The sequence below is a fragment of the Podarcis muralis genome, chromosome 15, assembly GCF_964188315.1.
Source record: "Podarcis muralis chromosome 15, rPodMur119.hap1.1, whole genome shotgun sequence".
NCBI lineage: Eukaryota > Metazoa > Chordata > Lepidosauria > Squamata > Lacertidae > Podarcis > Podarcis muralis.
The window spans coordinates 12,009,493-12,027,429 of record NC_135669.1 but is presented as its reverse complement, the minus strand read 5'-3'; the positions used below and the strand labels follow the sequence as shown (position 1 = coordinate 12,027,429).

The 17,937-nt window shown below is 44.9% G+C and overlaps 1 protein-coding gene across 9 annotated transcripts in view; it reads left to right on the top strand.

The window, feature by feature from the left end:
* PKNOX2 (PBX/knotted 1 homeobox 2) overlaps window positions 1–17,937 on the top strand; it is a 432,230-nt gene that overhangs the window by 15,108 nt on the left and 399,185 nt on the right. The window contains exon 1 of one of the 9 annotated variants that reach the window (XM_028707747.2): window positions 3,206–3,464. The exons of 6 other annotated variants lie outside the window; for them this stretch is intronic. The gene's annotated coding sequence lies outside the window, so the exon portion shown is untranslated. Of the gene's footprint in view, window positions 1–3,205; window positions 3,465–13,064; window positions 13,135–16,274; window positions 16,440–17,937 lie in introns of those variants that run through there. 2 more of the 9 variants (XM_028707748.2, XM_028707749.2) reach the window with 2 other exon arrangements.

Below are 17,937 nucleotides of genomic sequence, written 5' to 3'. Positions count from 1 at the left end.
CCAAATTGCTCCAGTCGAAGTGCATCCCCTCCCTCCGCCATCCCATTCCATCTTCTCAACAACCCTGTGAGGTAGGTTAGGCTGAGAGATGGTGACTGGCTCAAGTCAGCTAGTGAACTTAATGGCTGAGTCGGGATTTGAAACTTTATCTCCTAGCTCCTAGCCCAAAACACTAACAGCTCCATCACTCTCACTCACACCTTACTGATACCCAGTGCCTTTTTCTCTTGGAAAAATGGTGTTGGTACTCACCAGGTTCATAGCAATCTACCTGCTACTGCCACTGCCCTTTTCACGGGGGGGGGGGGGTCATGGGAACCCCCCCCAAAATGTCTGCCACCCAATGGGCTGACCAGGCAGCCAGGCAGCCACCTGTCCTGTCCTGTCCCTTCATAGCAGGTGGGCCGCACTGCGCCTGTGCTGCTGTCTGACTGCACATGCGCAGGCATGCATCCCCCTTCCGCCCTGTAAGGTAAAAGGTAAAGGGACCCCTGACCATTAGGTCCAGCCGTGACCGACTCTGGGGTTGCGGCGCTCATCTCGCTTTATTGGCCAAGGGAGCCGGCGTACAGCTTCCAGGTCATGTGGCCAGCATGACTAAGCCGCTTCTGGCAAAACAGAGCAGCGCACGGAAATGCCGTTTACCTTCCTGCTGGAGTGGTACCTATTTATCTACTTGCACTCTGACGTGCTTTCGAACTGCTAGGTTGGCAGGAGCTGGGACTGAGCAATGGGAGCTCACCCCGTCGCGGGGATTCGAACCGCCAACCTTCTGATCAGCAAGTCCTAGGCTCTGTGGTTTAACCCACAGCACCACCCGCGTCCCTCCCCCCCCGTACCCCAGACTTATTGTTTTTGCCTCCTTCCATGCCCCACCCACCACCACTGCCACTGGCTAAAGAGTGGGAAAGTAGTGCGCACACGTGACTGCCAGGCGCCTGCGCTGTGGGTGCCTCTGAAGCCTTGCTCTGTTGCATGGCTGGGAACTGCAAGGGGATAAAAGCATTGATGCTTGCCTTGCCACCTAATCAACCTTTTCTTAGGAACTGGGAGCATGGAATGGGGGAGGCAATAGCCAAATCATAGAGTTGGAAGAGACCACGAGGGTCGTCACAAGATTTGGGCAGGGGGCAGAAAGCTGATGGTACTGAGTACTGTTGAGTGCTGCCAGAAAAAGAAGACGCTGATACCTAAAATTTGTCGTAGCATTGTAGAATGAAGACTCTCCAAAGTGTTGAAAGTACCCGTGTATTCATTCTGATTCCTTTCTGGCCTTTTTAGTAGTGGTAGTTTCAAAAATAGTTTTATTGATGCAGCCAAGCCAGGTTTTGTTTCCTTTGTGGTTGTCTTTAATAGTTACAGCCAACTTTAAGAATCTCTTTATGGTATGCAGCTGATGGAAGTTGTCCATCAAAGCTTATGCAGCAATAAATCTGTTGGTCTTTAAGACGACACGGGACACCCTTGGCATGGCAATCTCTCTCTCTCTTGGAAAAGAAAATACCTGTGTTTGCTTTTGTGACTTGTGTTAAGGTTCTTCTTCCCCAAGGTTGATGGCCTAGGCCTATAAAATTAACAGATTGCCTTGTTAAAAATTGGTTGCGCGAGAAATTCCTGCATCATGAAACCCCTTGTCAAGGGACACACTTTATTTCCAGAAAGCGAGATTGGCGTTTTTGTTTTGTTTTTAACCCAATAACAAACAAATGGCACACTGCTTTTAGTGTTGGCACCTTATGGATATTCTGGCAGTACTACGGGTCCCAGCTCTGCTGAACTCTCCTGTCTATACCAGGGGAGGGCAGACTTCAGGTGCGTGGGATCTGCCTTGTGTTTTGTTGGACCCCAAGATCCAGCAACAGGAGTGAGGTGCAAAAGGCAAACACTTGGCATGAATTGGTGCCTCTTCGCAGCTGCTGAACATGGGGGTTTGGGCACTTCAGTTTGTTCTGAAAAAGTACCATATTTTTCGCCCTATAGGACGCATTTTCCCCCCTCCAAAAATGAAGGGGAAATGTGTGTGCGTCCTATGGGGCAAATGCAGGCTTTCGCTGAAGCCTGGAGAGCGAGAGGGGTCAGTGCGCACTGACCCCTCTCGCTCTCCAGGCTTCAGGAAGCTCTCCGCAAGCCTTGGGAGCCCGCGGGAGTTCCCGTCGGGCTGCCTAGGCTTGCGGATAGCAGCCTACATCTCGAAGCCTGGGGCGTGCTGCACAGTGCACCCCAAGCTTCGGTTCCCCGACCTGGTTTGGCGGCTGGCGGTGGGGAGAAGTGTGCTTCTCCCTGCCGCCAGCCCCACAAGCTGGGGGACAGCGGGGAGGCGCAGCGCCGCCATCCCACTGTCCCCCGACCTGGTTTGGGCTTCAGGCAGATATCCGCAAGGTGTGGGAGCCCGGCGGGAAGTCGCGCCAGTCTCCCAAGGCTTGCGGAGAGCTGCCTGTTCTGGGGGCTGGGGTCGGGGGAAGCTCGGGCTTCCCCCGCCCCAGCCCTGCGCCTGGGGGGGGGAATAATATTTTTTCTTTATTCCCCCCCCCCAAAAAAAACTAGGTGCGTCCTATGGGCCGGAGCGCCCTATGGGGCGAAAAATAAAGTACTATTAAAAGTGGAGCAATTCTGGAAGCACACAAACCTCTCTACTGTATGCCTTGGGAGGTAATAATGTGAAAGCTGGTCCAAAATGCTGTGGCTGGACTCCGCCAGCACATAACATTGGTGCTTAAAAGCTCACACTGGCTGCCCACTTGTTACTAGGCTACAATCAGAGTTTTGGTGTTAATTTTACAAGGCCCTTAACAAGTTGGGTCCAGGGTATCTTAAGGACTGCCTGATCCCTTGTACCTCTACCTGATCGCTAAGATCTTTGGGGGAGTCTCTGTTGATCATCTCCCAGGGCATAGCTGCATGGCTGACCAGGAGACATACTTTCAGTCTTGTGAGCCCAAGGCTGTGGAATTCCCTCCTAACTGAGATTAGACAAGCACCCTCCTTTCTGACCTACAGACTCATGACAAAGAGCTTCCTTATTCCAGCAGACATTTTAAGGCAGTTTTTTTGTTCTTACAGTGTATTTTTAATTGTTCTTATTTCCTGTATGTGTTTTTTCCCCTATTTTTTTTGTTTTGTTTATGTACACTGCTTGGAAATTCTGACTTGGCAGCGATATATAAATATCCAAAATGAATAAATGAAATATTAAGGGTGGGGGAAGGAATGAAACCACTTCTAAAGCAATTTGTCCGTTCATACAGCTACTTAAGGAGATGGCAGCTCCTAAGACTATAGAGATCTGATTTTCTTCTTAGCAAAATTCGCAGCTATTTGTTACCTCTCGCTTAACACTGTTGTTTCAGGAAAGAGCCTCGGGGCAGTGTGTGTTTGAAGAGAGAAACTTTCAAAGCAGGGACACTATTTACTGGGAATGCCAATGCCCAGGAAAGATGTCAATGTGGCGGTCGGAAAACATTCAGGTAGTTTTTATGCAAACAAAGGCAGTACCTAGTTTGCATAGTCTTAGAATTAGCTCAGGCTGCAGATTCAACCTGGTCCCGTACCAACTTCCTTTGGTGATGTGGGATGCAAGTGGCCCAGTTCTCTAAGGCAGTTCGTCTTAAATGGCTAATCTGTGATTCATTTCCACTCTAGAAGTTGGGAAGTTAGCAAGGCAAGAGAAAGTTAGGACATGCTGGATTGCATCCAACCAACCTACTCGGAGTAGACCCATTGAAACGAATGGGGCTAAGTTAGCCCTGTCTATTAATTTGAGTGGGGTCTGCTGTAGCATATGACTCTCATTGGATACAACCCATTGACTTCCTCCTTTGCTAGAAAGAGAGAATTAACTAGTAATGGGCAAACATCCCTTGGGTCAATATGAAGTGAATTCATTCTGCAGAGCCTAATCATTTGAAAAAGAAAGAAAGAAAGAACAAACTTCTTGAGAATAACTTCACTTTCTCCCAGCCCAATTTGGGCCTATTGAATTCCCAATGAAATCGCATGTGCAACAGGTTCTGAATGCTCTGCGGTGTCCCTGGCACAAAGTGCATGTATTTTTGTCACCTGCCTATTGTTGTTGTTGTTGTTGTTGTTGTTTAGTCGTTTAGTCATGTCCGACTCTTCGTGACCCCATGGACCAGAGCACGCCAGGCACTCCTGTCTTCCACCGCCTCCCGCAGTTTGGTCAGGCTCATGTTTGTAGCTTCGAGAACACTATCCAACCATCTCATCCTCTGTCGTCCCCTTCTCCTTGCGCCCTCCATCTTTCCCAACATCAGGGTCATTTCCAGGGAGTCTTCTCTTCTCATGAGGTGGCCAAAGTATTGGAGCCTCAACTTTACGATCTGTCCTTCCAGTGAGCACTCAGGCCTATTATTGCATTTATATCTCACCTCTTTCCCAAGGAGGTCAAGCAGCCATACGTGGCTGCCCACTCCCCATGTTATCTGCACAACACTCCTGTGAGGTACTTTCAGCCGAGGCAGAGAGTGGCTTGGACCCCTGTCAACCGATGAACGTCATAGCATAGTGGAGAGTCTAAACCTGAAGGCAAAGAAACCAATAGCAGGTGAAGCCAGGACCAGTGACTGTTTCGCCTCCATTCTATGATTCTACCACTTTCCTCTTTGCTGAGTTCTGCAAGAACAAAAGAATTATTATTATTATTATTATTATTATTATTATTATTATTATTATTATTATTTTATGTATATCCCGCCCTCCCCAGCTGAAGCTGGGCTCAAAGTGGCTAACAACAACAAAAAAATCTGTCCATTTTGGTTCCTCTCGGTTTTTCATTTTTCCAATCTTTAGTTTGGTTCTTCTTATTTCTACATCAGCTTTCCATTTTTTTTAAATTAAAAAAAACCTCCCCATGATACTTCACCATCCTTTTAGTACTAATTTCTCCTCATACGCAACATTCGCCTGCACTTTTGCCTAATATATGTGTTTCTGCGAAGCAGTTTCTGCAGATGTTATGCATTTTTTTGTATGTTGTTTCGCTAATACGTGTATTTTCACAATCACTTTACCCAAGTTTAGGCTTGTGTGTGTGTAAATGTTGCTGGGCTGGAGAAGTGCATTGCAAAATTCAGAGAGCCACAAATTTTGAAGGTGGGCTGTGTTTTGGTTCTTGTATTGTTTCACAAAGTGCAACTTAGGTGCAATTTGCCTTAAGATGCAGACTGAATTGAATTTCTCCTCCATCCTTAACTGAGGAGCTGGAAGCTGGCAGGCAGTGCCACCTCCTTGATCAGTCGCAAGTAAAAATAATTGTTATGTACTGAAGTTCTCACCCTGGGCCAGCAGGGAGATACTGTAGATAGTTTTCATTCAGGTCCACATATGCAAATAAGGGATTGAAAGTGACGTTCAGTGATTGGATAGTTACAGAAAGTTGTTACGGTTGCGTTGTACTGGAGCTCTATATAAGCAGGCTGGCTGAACCCTTCAGTTCAGTTCTGTTCTGCCCTGTGAATAAACAAGAGCTGTTTGAAGAATTGCAGTGTCGTCTGATATGTTCACCCACAACTTAACAATAATAATATAATAATAATTTATTATTTATATCCCACCCATCTGGCTGGGTTTCCCCAGCCACTCTGGGAAGCTTCCAACAGAATATTAATATACAATAGTCTATTAAACATTAAAAGCTTCCCTAAACAGGGCTGCCTCCAGATATCTTCTAAAAGTCGGGTAGTTGTTTTTCTCTTTGACATCTGGTGGGAGAGCGTTCCACAGGGCGGGTGCCACTACCGAGAAGGCCCTCTGCCTGGTTCCCTGTAACTTGGCTTCTCGCAGTGAGGGAACCACTAGAAGGCTCTCGGAGCTGGACCTCAGTGTCTGGGCAGAACGATGGGGGTGGAGACGCTCCTTCAGGTATACTGGTAAGAAGGCAGGCAAAGGAAAGCTGTCTGAAAGCTGGTTGGGGGGGGCACTGTGTCCCACCCCCAATGGGCCAACCTGCCTGGTCCAACACTCGCAAACATTCCACTGCCCTGACTAATTTTTGCTAGGGCACCTCAACATCCATGCTAAGAGCTCGGGTACCCTGGGAAAATTATATTTCCCTGCTCGCCAGACTTTGAAGGAGGAGAAAGGAGTTGCTTGATGAATGCAGAGGGGAAGGCAAGGGAGAGGTTCTGCTTCCTGGCTGTCAAGCTCCGTGTCTCAGTACCTCCATTATTAATGAAGCTACTTCTGCATGTAAGAAAGCAAACTTCCTCCTCAGCCAGTAAAAGCATCCTTTTTACCCTTCCGTAAGTGCTAAGACCATGACTTATGCAGCAAGCTGAATTTTTGACTATGGCAAGGTGGAAGAAATGGATTAACATTAAGAACCGGACATCTCGCCGGATTAAATATTTAATGTTAAAGTGTGATGGGCAGAGTTTCAAGGAGTGATGTGCTGGACCCTGCAAAGCGTATGGTTGTTGTTTTTTCTCTCCATCTGCTGCTGCTGTGGAATTTCCCAATAGCTGCAGAATAATGGTCTGTTGCAGTGCAGATGTCAGGAGGCGACGCGGCTCAAATCAAAATGTGATCTATTGCAAGAAGCCTCGGCTCCAGGACTATCATGTGCAGGAGGAGACAGCAGCTGTCTTCTGTTATTACTCATACAACGGAAAGTTGGGCCCAGCTCTCAAAGCTGGTCATATTAAATGTCAGCGGGGAAAGGATACCGCTATGTGCTTGAAAAAATGTCATCTCTTTAATCTTCGCCCGCATCCAGCAAGCGATTGGGCCCTGTTCACTTATTTTCCTTGCACTCTTGCCAATGCATGTAGCAGGTTGGAGGCTGCCTATCTGAGGAACACAGCCAAGATTGTCTGCTGAAGTATAACTTGTGTGCGAACAGAGGGAATGGCTGGTTAGGAAGTACAGGAGAACGGAGATTCTTGTTCTGTTTGTCCATTTTGCTCATAGTTCTGGAAGCACAACAGCAGGGATCATTCGGCTGGTAAAATAAGGGGTGGAGGGGTTGCACAGCATGATCTTTGCAGAGGTAACTCATGTTCTGATTGCCTGTTTGAGGGGAGTTTTCCTCTGTATGTTTCTTTGAATGTCTCCCTGCTATGTGCAAAGCCAGACTTAGGAAAGCCATAATCACCTGTTGCTTTCGTATTATATGCTGGTTTTGTTCAGTTTTGCTCAATAAAGTGTTATCAGGCTTTCTTTTCTCTCTGGGCTCCATCTGCGTTAATTAAATGACATTGTGAATGTTGTAGAGAGCACTGTGAAGATGCTGTAGTTGGGCAGGCCCGGCAGGAGGAGTGGTCCACATTGTGTTCAGGATTTGCTTGGTTCTGTATACTTGCAGAATGCATGTTTTTCAAACCCTGTGTGATCTGTGAATTTGGGAGAAACCTTTGCCAGGTGTGTACCCAAATAGAAGAAGAAGAGTTTGGATTTGATATCCTGCTTTATCACTACCCTAAGGAGTCTCAAAGCAGCTGACAATCTCCTTTCCCTTCCTCCCCCACAACAAACACTCTGTGAGGTGAGTGGGGCTGAGAGACTTCAGAGAAGTGGGACTAGCCCAAGGTCACCCAGCAGCTGCATGTGGAGGAGCGGAGACGCGAACCCAATTCACCAGATTACGAGTCTACCACTCTTAACCATTACACCACACTGGCTCTCATGATTAAAATAGTTCTTTTAATCATGCAGATGAAAATGTTGTGTGAAACATTCCTTGTGAAAAGTGTAATAGTCAGTGAATTGGGCTGGAAACATGCATAAGAAGTCATTGAGCCAAGTCCTATAATCATCTGAATCATCTGTGGTCCTCAAGATGTTGCTTCCATTAACCCTGACAGTTGACCTTGCTGGCTGGGGCCAATGGCAGATGGTGTCCAACAACTTCTGGAGGACCACAGATCATGGTCTGAGCAAATGGGTGATTAAGATGTAGTCCTAGGACAGCAAGAATGCAATTCCTTTCTGATGTTAGTGTTTTATGCCATACGCACACAGAGCAGAACAACCAGTGTGGTTTAGTTCTTACAGTGCTGGACTAGGATCTGGGAGATCAGGATTCGAAATCCTATTCAGCCAAGAAACTCATTCAGTGACCCCAGGCCGGCCACCATCTCTCAGCCTCGCCTCCCTCTCTGGGTTGTTGTGAAGATAATATCGAAAAGGAGAAAGCCATGTGCTTAGCCTCCTTGGACAAAAGCTTCATGAGGTTTGGGGGCTGAGCAAAATGAGGTTGGGGGCCACATTCTGCTCCCTGGCTGCTGGTTTGCCACCTGTGTTTAGGTTGCTGGTATCTGAAAAATGGAAAACTGCTTTTGAAAGCGTTACCCGGAACTGGTTTTCTGTGTTAGCATATTTTATAAGATAAAGAAGCAGATTTAGGCTCTTCGCTGCCTTATATGGAATTGCCCTCACACTGATCTTGCTTGGAAACAAAGACAATAGCGTGAAATATTATTGATTGGATTTCTTGTCCACCTTTCACCATAAGATTCCAGGGTGGGTTACAGGAATTTAAAATTCAATATTAAAAACAATTTAAAGCAAATTACTGTCACAGGACTAGGGTGGGTCCTGAAAATATATATCCTCTTGGCTGTCCAAGGCTGAGGGTCTGAGGCTGCTCATAAGGAAATAATGCAGACCAACTTCTTCATTAGTGTGTGTGTGTGTGTGTGTGTGTGTGTGTGTGTTTCAGCCAGACCCTCCAAGTTGGAGAGTGGTTCCTTAGACACAATAAAATGCATAAAGAGAAAGAGGTTCTGCAAAGTTGGGGTAACTTCCTGGGTCCCCTTTGGAAACTGGGAACCATAGGAAGTCCCAGAGACTCTTTGGTCCCAGAGCTCCATGGGAATCTGATTATGAAGGTGTATAGAAATAAGGGGCCCCTCTTCTCCGAGGTTGAACACTGTTGTGCTGGAAGGAGAGGTAATGGCGTGGGTACAGTCCGCGTTCCTTTATCCAGTAAATCCCAGGCTGGTTTGGGGAGGTGTCTGGAACAGAAAATCATTGGGCTAGTTGGAAATGGCTCTAGGGATCCAGCAGATGGCAACCTTCACTCTGATTCAACAGGAGACCTGTCACATGCCAGCCACACAGAAGACCATCTAGAATAAATAACTGCCCTCTTTCCATCCTTCCATCCCTTCTGGCTCCCCTGCTCTGTGCTGTTCAAGGTGCCGCCCTTCTAGGACATAACTGAACACAGTGGTACCTTGGTAGTCAAATGGCTTGGCTTCCGAACAAATCAGCTCCTGAAAGCCACAAACCTGGAAGTCAGTGTTCCAGTTTGCGGAGGTTTTTTGGAAGCCAAACATCTGGCGTGGCTTCTGATTGAGTGCAGGAAGCTCCTGCAGCCAATTGGAAGCTTCGCCTTGGTTTTCGAACTGTTTCAGGAGTCAAACAGACTCCTGGTATTAATTTAGTTCAAAAACCAAGGTACCACTGTACCAAGGCTGTCCATGGTCACTTCTAATGACTTTCTGCCCCTTTCTTCAACCAGTGTTTAACTGTTTCCATTGCACTAACCATTTCCTTCCTGGGTTTTTTTTCCTTTCCTTTTTCTTTTTTGATAACAATTTATTGATTTTCCAAAAATAACAAAACAAAACAACAGAAAAAAGGAAAAATATCATAAGCAGATTAAACCATAATGTTTTTGCTCGACTTCCCTCCACTTCCCCTCTTGGTTCCATTATAATATACTTGTTTATGCACGTCCATAAAACCTTATATACATAACAATCCAATTTTAAAACTTCCTTCATCTTATTACAAGTGACTTTTAGAAGTTATACTAATGTAAAAGTCTCTACACAAATCTTAAGAAATATGCATTGAGCAATTGTCCTTTTTTGTAATAATATGTCCTGCATAGTTCAGTCGTTTATTTTGCCAGTCTTCTTATTTATCTTCTGTGGTCGAGGCTTCTTCCTTCTATGAGGGCTGGCTGGTCTTGGCCTTGCATCCAGTCTCGCATATCAGAAGAGAGTCTTTTGTTCAAACAATCCATCAAGTCCTTTACATCTCAATATCATTTCTCACAATCATTTCTCACATTTTCTTCAAATCTTTATATGTCTTTCCCCAGGCCTTTTTGACAATTTTACATTGCCTCCACATAGGGCAGCGTCTTAAACCCTTTGCCCTCCCTTCTTGTTTCTTCTCTAACACAGTCAAAGCCTCCCAAATCATTTCCCATCTTTATCAGTCAGGTCCTCCCATATCATTTCACATGAAATTCCATTTTTGTCTTTGACTAGTTTTACTTTCCCAGGTATTTTCCTCAGCCCTCGTTTGTCTACCAGTCCCACCTTGGTGCTTTGTGCTTTCACCTCTTTTAATTGTCTCGTGGCCTCTGAAATTTTCTTTTCTTTTTCTGTGTCTGGTTTCCAGCGTGGAACCTGCCTAGCGGAAATAATGTCTCTTGCAGATCCAACGCTGCTTCTGTCTCTACCCCAGAAGCAGGTGCGTTCCATACATGGGAGAATCGCGTTCGGCTGCCAGTTTAAATATAGGCATATCTCTCTGTGTCTGCATGCGCACATCTATATAGGGATCGCTAATTCGCACTTCTGTTGGAAAAGGTGGCAGACATTCAAAATGACGTGATACATGTTTTGGTAGTGGGAGTGGTGGTGGATGCAGAGGGGTGCTGGAAATCAGCGGTCGCCCCAGCGAGCAGCTAGAGCAGTGATGGCCAAACTTGGCCCTCCAGCTGTTTTGGGACTACAACTCCCATCATCCCTGACCACTGGTCCTGTTAGCTAGGGATGATGGGAGTTGTAGTCCCAAAACAGCTGGAGGGCCAAGTTTGGCCATCACTGGGCTAGAGGATTCAAGCTGAAAGTCGTCTGCACTCATCTCAAGGTCTCCTGCCTCTTGTTTACTTTTGCTTTCAGTAGAGATGGGAGACCTCTGCCCTGGTATCCTAATGTGCCCCTTCTCCAGGCCTCTCTACATGGTCCTTGGAACTATTCCCTAGGTCACATTTCTTACCAGCTTTGGTGTTTTCCACTCAGCTTCCCTGAGTGTTTTCATGTGGTTGGAACCAGCCTCTGAACTCTTACAGCGCTGCTTGCCCCCTTGGATGGCAGATAGAGAAGGCAGTGTGAAGAAAAATGGCTGGCTATACAACGGTAAAAATGATATTTGTTGTTCCTCTCAGTCTTTCACCTAGCTCAGGGGTCAGCAAACTTTTTCAGCAGGGGGCCAGTCCACTGTCCCTCAGACCTTGTGGGGGGGGGGGCAGACTATATTCTGAAGAAGAAAAAAATGAACGAATTCCTATGCCCCACAAATAACCCAGAGATGCATTTTAAATAAAAGCACACATTCTACTCATGTAAAAACACGCTGATTCCTGGACTGGATTGAGAAGGTGATTGGGCCGCATCCAGCCCCCGGGCCTTAGTTTGCCTACCCATGGTCTAGCCCCATCCGCCACTGGCCCATAGGAACTTGTGAAGAAGGAGATGCAGCCCTTTGGTTGGAAAAGGTTCCCCAGCCCTAGTTGTGCAGGAAAGCTTTCTCTCTGAAAGGCTGCCTAAATTGGCACATGCAATTTTTATGCAGATTTGTGCCCTAGGCCTTTTGAGGATCCAGCAGCGATATGGACAGGATGGAATGTGGCTAAAAGACTAACAGACTGAACCACTGGAAGCAATGAAATTAGACTCTTGTGTCTTCTGTACGCTTAGTTAATGCCTCTTGGGTGTGCTACTGAAAGCGAAGGTCCCTGTTTTTCTCTCCTTCGAAACCCTGTCCTGGTATATGCATTTTTCCTCCCCTTTTTGGCAGAATAAAATGCATAGCATCAAATTGCAGGGAGTGTTAGAACTGGAATTGTATGCACAACTCTAAAAATGATATTTAGGAATGGTATCAAAGTTGGATTTGGGGGGTTTGGGCCACAGCATTCCATGTTGTCCATTTTCCCTCAGCCCGTTCCAAATGGGCCCCCTCTCCCTCAGGAAGTCATGTCCAACCAAAAGGCATTTACTGGGTTTCAGGTCTGGCTACTGCTGCTCAAAGTTTATGATAGCATCCAGGGACATCAAATTAATGCAGCTGCCATATTTTACCATGACAGCATTGGGCTTGCCAAACGTAGATAAACATTACAACTATATCATACGCTTTAGCACAAGGCTTTCCTTAAAGAATCCTGGGAATTGTAGTTTAGCTTTCATAGAGCTCCAGTTCCCAGGATCCTTAACAAACTCCAGTTCCCAGGGTTCTTTGGGGGAAGCCACATGCTTCAAATGTATGGAATGGATGGTTGCATGTCTTTGGTGTAGTTTCCTTCATTGACAAATTACTGACATTGTGACGGAAACCTTTTGGTTTGCTGACTAGCACTTCTGATGGCCTACAAGCAAGGCATGTATTCCTTTAATAATGTGCTGCCCCCCCCCAAAAAACCCCATTTAATATCTATTTCCTCACTTAAATACTGGTTAAAGTTCTTTTCTATGGAGTGGCATTTTCAACACCAGCTGTTCCAAGGTAACCTACAACAGAAGGATCATTTCTGTGTTTTGGTCCACTTAGAGATTTTCTTAAAATTTTCACTGTTGTTAAAAAGAACATTACTAAACAACAGAACAAACAAGAAAAACATTTCAGTGTTTTTCTCAAGAGTGAACAAGTTATGGACCAACAATTACTGTACCTAACTTTCCTTGAAATTTTTATCCAGAACCCACTGAACTTTAGCCTTTAACTCGATTGTTTTTGTTCTTGTTGTTGATTTAAAAAATTTCCCTGGGTTTTTCTGAATGTCTTAAACCCCTTCTTAGCTGACAGCAGCAGATGACTTCATTGCCTTGCTAAAACCCCTTTTTATATTTGAATTACTTTTTGCAGGAGAGAATATGCTCGCTGCTAATGTGCAAGTCTGTTTGGCACCTTCTGATTTCTCCAGACTTTCCAGTTCAGGAGAGCTGAGAATGTTGTTCTTTCCCTTTTATTTACATTTTGGGGATGTTTCCTTTAAAGAGGAATTTGTAAATCTTAGGAATGTAGCTGCTCTCTCTCTCTCTCTCTCTCTCTCTCTCTCTCTGTCTCTCTCTCTCTCTTTGTCTGTCTGAAGCAGCAGAATTCTCTCTTGAAAATGTCAGCAAACATTTAAGTCAGCTTAGACGGATATCCCCATGGGTGAGCCTTATTTGTCAATTACAATTCCATGAGAGATGCCAGTTGCTGTTGCTGCCTCTATACTAAATGTACTTGAGAATATGGGGATAATTTTCTGATGTCTTTGTTTTTCAGCGCTGCTTGCCTCATGACAGAACTCACTGTCCTTACAGAAAAAGGAATACTGCAAAATCTGTACAGTGGTACCTCAGGTTACATACGCTTCAGGTTACAGACTCCGCTAACCCAGAAATATTACCTCAGGTTAAGAACTTTGCTTCAGGATGAGAACAGAAATCGCGTGGCAGCATCGGGAGGCCCATTAGCTAAAGTGGTGCTTCAGGTTAAGAACAGTTTCAGGTTAAGAACGGACCTCCGGAATGAATTAACTACTTAACCCAAGGTACCACTGTATAGTTATTATGATGCTGTAGATACAGGGAAATATGAATCTTCATGTTTAAGAGGCTGTTTCTAGTCCATAGCGATTGTCTTTTGCAACATGAATTCCTCAGTGTTAGGCTTAAACACCAGAGGTGATTAGAAAGGGCATTACCAGATTTGAATACAGTGGTACCTCGGGTTAAGAACTTACTGTAATTCGTTCTGGAGGTCCGTTCTTAACCTGAAACTGTTCTTAACCTGAAGCACCACTTTAGCTAATGGGGCCTCCCACTGCCGCTGCACCGCCGCCACACGATTCCTGTTTTCATCCTGAAGCAAAGTTCTTAACCCAAGGTACTATTCTGGGTTAGCGGAGTCTGTAACCTGAAGCGTGTGTAACCCGAGGTACCACTGCATTCCATATCACAGAGATATTTGTTGGTCAAGAGTAGGGATGGGAAATTCTGTCAGTTTTGATTTCTCCAAGTTCCTCAGTTTTGTAGTCTTAAAGTTTACTTCTCCAGCATCCGTTTGGGATTTTGTTTTGTTTCAAAAATGAAGTCCTCATGAAAACTGCAGCAACATTTTAATCTGAATGTTTGCAAGCGATTTATCTGAATACAATGCAGTTCTGAATGCCATTTCCACTATCCTATGACATTTTATGCACAATATACCCTTCATATAGGCATCTTTGCACACTTTACCTGGCTGGATTGCTGCGTTGCAAAATTCAGAGAAGAATTCGAAGGATGGTTTTGTTTTGGTTCGCATACTGTTGTGGGAAGTGAGAATTAGGTAGGTTCGTCTTTAAATGAGACCTTAACCCAGTTTATCCCCCTTCCCCTGCCAGGAGAAAATTCATGTGTTTGGTACTGCTGCACTGGAGTGCAGAAGAAGTTGAGTTTGGGTTCTTTCTGCATGGCAGCTGTAAACCATTTGTTGTTGTTGTTTAGTCGTTTAGTCGTGTCCGACTCTTCGTGACCCCATGGACCAGAGCACGCCAGGCACTCCTGTCTTCCACTGCCTTCTGCAGTTTGGTCAGACTCATGCTGGTAGCTTCGAGAACACTATCCAACCATCTCGTCCTCTGTCGTCCCCTTCTCCTTGTGCCCTCCATCTTTCCCAACATCAGGGTCTTTTCCAGGGAGTCTTCTCTTCTCATGAGGTGGCCAAAGTATTGGAGTCTCAGCTTCAGGATCTGTCCTTCCAGTGAGCACTCAGGGCTGATTTTCTTAAGAATGGAGAGGTTTCATCTTCTTGCAGTCCATGGGACTCTCAAGAGTCTCCTCCAGCACCATAATTCAAAAGCATCAATTCTTCGGCAATCAGCCTTCTTTATGGTCCAGCTTTCACTTCCATACCATAAACCATACCATAGTGTAATGGTCTACAACAGGGGTGGCTAACACCCTCCAGATTTTGTTGGACTTCAGTTTCCATCAGCTCTAAGAAGCATAGCCCATGTTCAAGAATGATGGGAGTTGTAGTCCCACAATATTTGGAGGGCCACAGATCCTACGCCCCTAGTCAATAAGATCTTCAATACTGCCAAGTTTCAAGAGCAGTGTAACCTGAATGTAAACATCAGCGCATGGTATGGAAAAAGTACAGGCAAAATTATTTTGCCTCCGTCTTCACTATTGGCAAACTTGATCTTAAGATTGGTTGGCTGTTTCCATTCACAGCTGCCACGGAGATGTGTGTGTGTAATAGCTTTCTCCATGGTCAGCTCCCAACTCTGGAATGATATCTTTGGTACAGCTGCACTGGAGTGCAGAAGAATCTTGGGAGCTTCTTGTGTGGCATAGTTCTACTATGGAATGGGCACCTGGTTAGCCACTGGGAGAATAGGATGCTGGACTAGACAGGCCATTGGCCAGATCCAGTAGGATCTTTTTATGTTCTTTTCTCCTCCTAGAGATATTTCTGTTGGCCTCATTATTGGCCTTCAAACATCGAAGATGTTTTTGGTTATCTAGGTTTTTGTAATTTGATAACAGGATGATGTTGACTTCTCAGCAGCAATGTTTGGAACAGTGTTTTAAGGAGCTGTTAAAATTCCCTTTTAATGTTGTGTTTTATATTATGGTTTGTGATATGATGTTTATATGTATGTTATAAATATAACTATATTTATACTATATTTATATAACTATGTTATAAATATAACTATATTTATAGCTATCCTAAATGAAATAAGTAAAATAATACTCAAACTTGGCAGTCCAAGAGAGAGGGAGTACTTCTTTTTTGACAACAGGGTTGTAGCCAATGTTTGTCCTATTCAGAGTAGACCCATTAGCATTAATGCACCTAAGCTACTCATGCCTATTCATTCCAATGGGTCTACTCTGTGTAGATCTAACATTGGTGCAACCCTTAATTTAATTTATGGAGCTCACTGCTACAAGATTCAGTATTCAAACCAATCTGCCCCTTTCCAGTGCTGACGGTCAGCTAGACAGAGAGTTAATCCTTTCTATTGCACTTTGTACATATTCTCTAAAGTTTTCTGAAATCTGACGTGTATGGCAGAAATACCATACAATCCAGATTAGAGTCCATGTCCTCAGGAACTAGAAAACGCAAGAGGGTGCTTGAATGTTGCAAATCTGGGGCTAAAGGGTTATTGTGTGTGATTTCCAGGTAGGCATTAAAAGAAACAGCCTTCAGAATTTAAGTAGCTATTACACAATTGAGGCCTCTAATTCTATTCCCTTCTGCTTTCATTGTGTTTTGTCCACTTTAACCACAGATGTTATAAGCGAAGTGCGCTGCCTATTGCATTCCTGCTGCTGCATAATGTGCTCCTAATACAGCATTATGAATAGTTTGCTGATGACGGCAACTTTTCTGTACAAGAAAATCAGACCGCAGGATGAGAGCTCAGATTGAATTATTCTGCTCCAGGACATGAAAGACTGTGATTATATAGCCAGGTTGGTCCTTTCCCCCCCTGTAGAACGTTGACCCCCTGCTGATCCCTGATGTTTTCTATTTTTATACTCACTCGGGAGATCATCCTTTTCAACACTTGATGACTAGAGCTTGTTGTCATGGAGCAAGAGAATCCGTTTAATGCGTGGCTCTCTTGGGCTGAGCAGAATGCTTCCAAGAATGCCATTCAGCCATTTCATGTTTTCCGCTCTCTTCATTTGTGTCTCTTATTTTTGAGCGAGGTGGGAAACCAGTCACTTGTACAGTAAATGTTAATTTAGGGTTCGGGAGCCTAATGACACTTCAGTTGTTTCTGGACACAAAACTCCTCTCAACTCTGGCCATTGCCCATGCTGTCCGGGGAGCTGATGGGAGTTGGAGTCCTATTGAGGGCCTGTGACAAACCACAATTTGCCAGACTGAGATTGTTAGGCCCTATCTGCACTATACATGAAAAGCAGTATCATACCACTTTAATCGGCCATGGCATTTTGCAAAGTATTCTGGGAACGGTAGTTTCTTAAGGGTCCTCAGAGTTGTTAAAGGTAAAGGTAAAGGGACCCCTGACCATTAGGTCCAGTCATGGCCGACTCTGGGGTTGTGGCGCTCATCTCGCTTTATTGGCCGAGGGAACTGGCGTACAGCTTCCGGGTCATGTGGCCAGCATGACTAAGCTGCTTCTGGCGAACCAGAGCAGTGCACGGAAATGCTGTTTACCTTCCCACTGGAGCGGTACCTATTTATCTACTTGCACTTTGACGTGCTTTCGAACTGCTAGGTTGGCAGGAGCAGGGACTGAGCAACGGGAGCTCAACCCGTCGCAAGGATTCGAACCGCCGACCTTCTGATCGGCAAGTCCTAGGCTCTGTGGTTTAACCCACAGCACCACCCGCGCCCCAGAGTTCTCTGGGAAGAGAGATAGAAAGTTATTCCACTCTGAGAACCATAGCTTTATAAAGGGAATAGAGGTCTCCTAGCAATTCTCAGCACCTTTAACAAACTACAGTTCTTAGGATAGTGTAGGGGAAACCATGACTGTTTGAAATAGTATGTTACATCCTTAAATGTATCATGCAGAAGGGGCATTAGTCTCAAACAGAGCCACAGTTTCATGAATTAGTTATGATGCAGAGTACTTCAACTGGTTAGACCATATCATTGGTTTGGTTATATCTGAAGGAGCATCTCCACCCCCATCAGATGTCAAGGAAATAAACAACTATCTGACTTTTAGAAGACATTTGAAGGCAGCTCTGTTTAGGGAAGTTTTAAATGTTTGATGTTTTATCGTATTTTTAATATTTTTAATATTCTGTTGGGAGCTGCCCAGAGTGGCTGGGGAAACCCAGCTATATGGACATGATATAAATAATAAATTATTATTATTATTATTATTTATTATTATTAGCATAGAAAGCGAGGACAGCAGTTTTCAGAGTGTAGGAAGAATGAATCAGGAAATGAGGGTGTGTGCTTTTAGCTACGACTGTTCTAATGGCT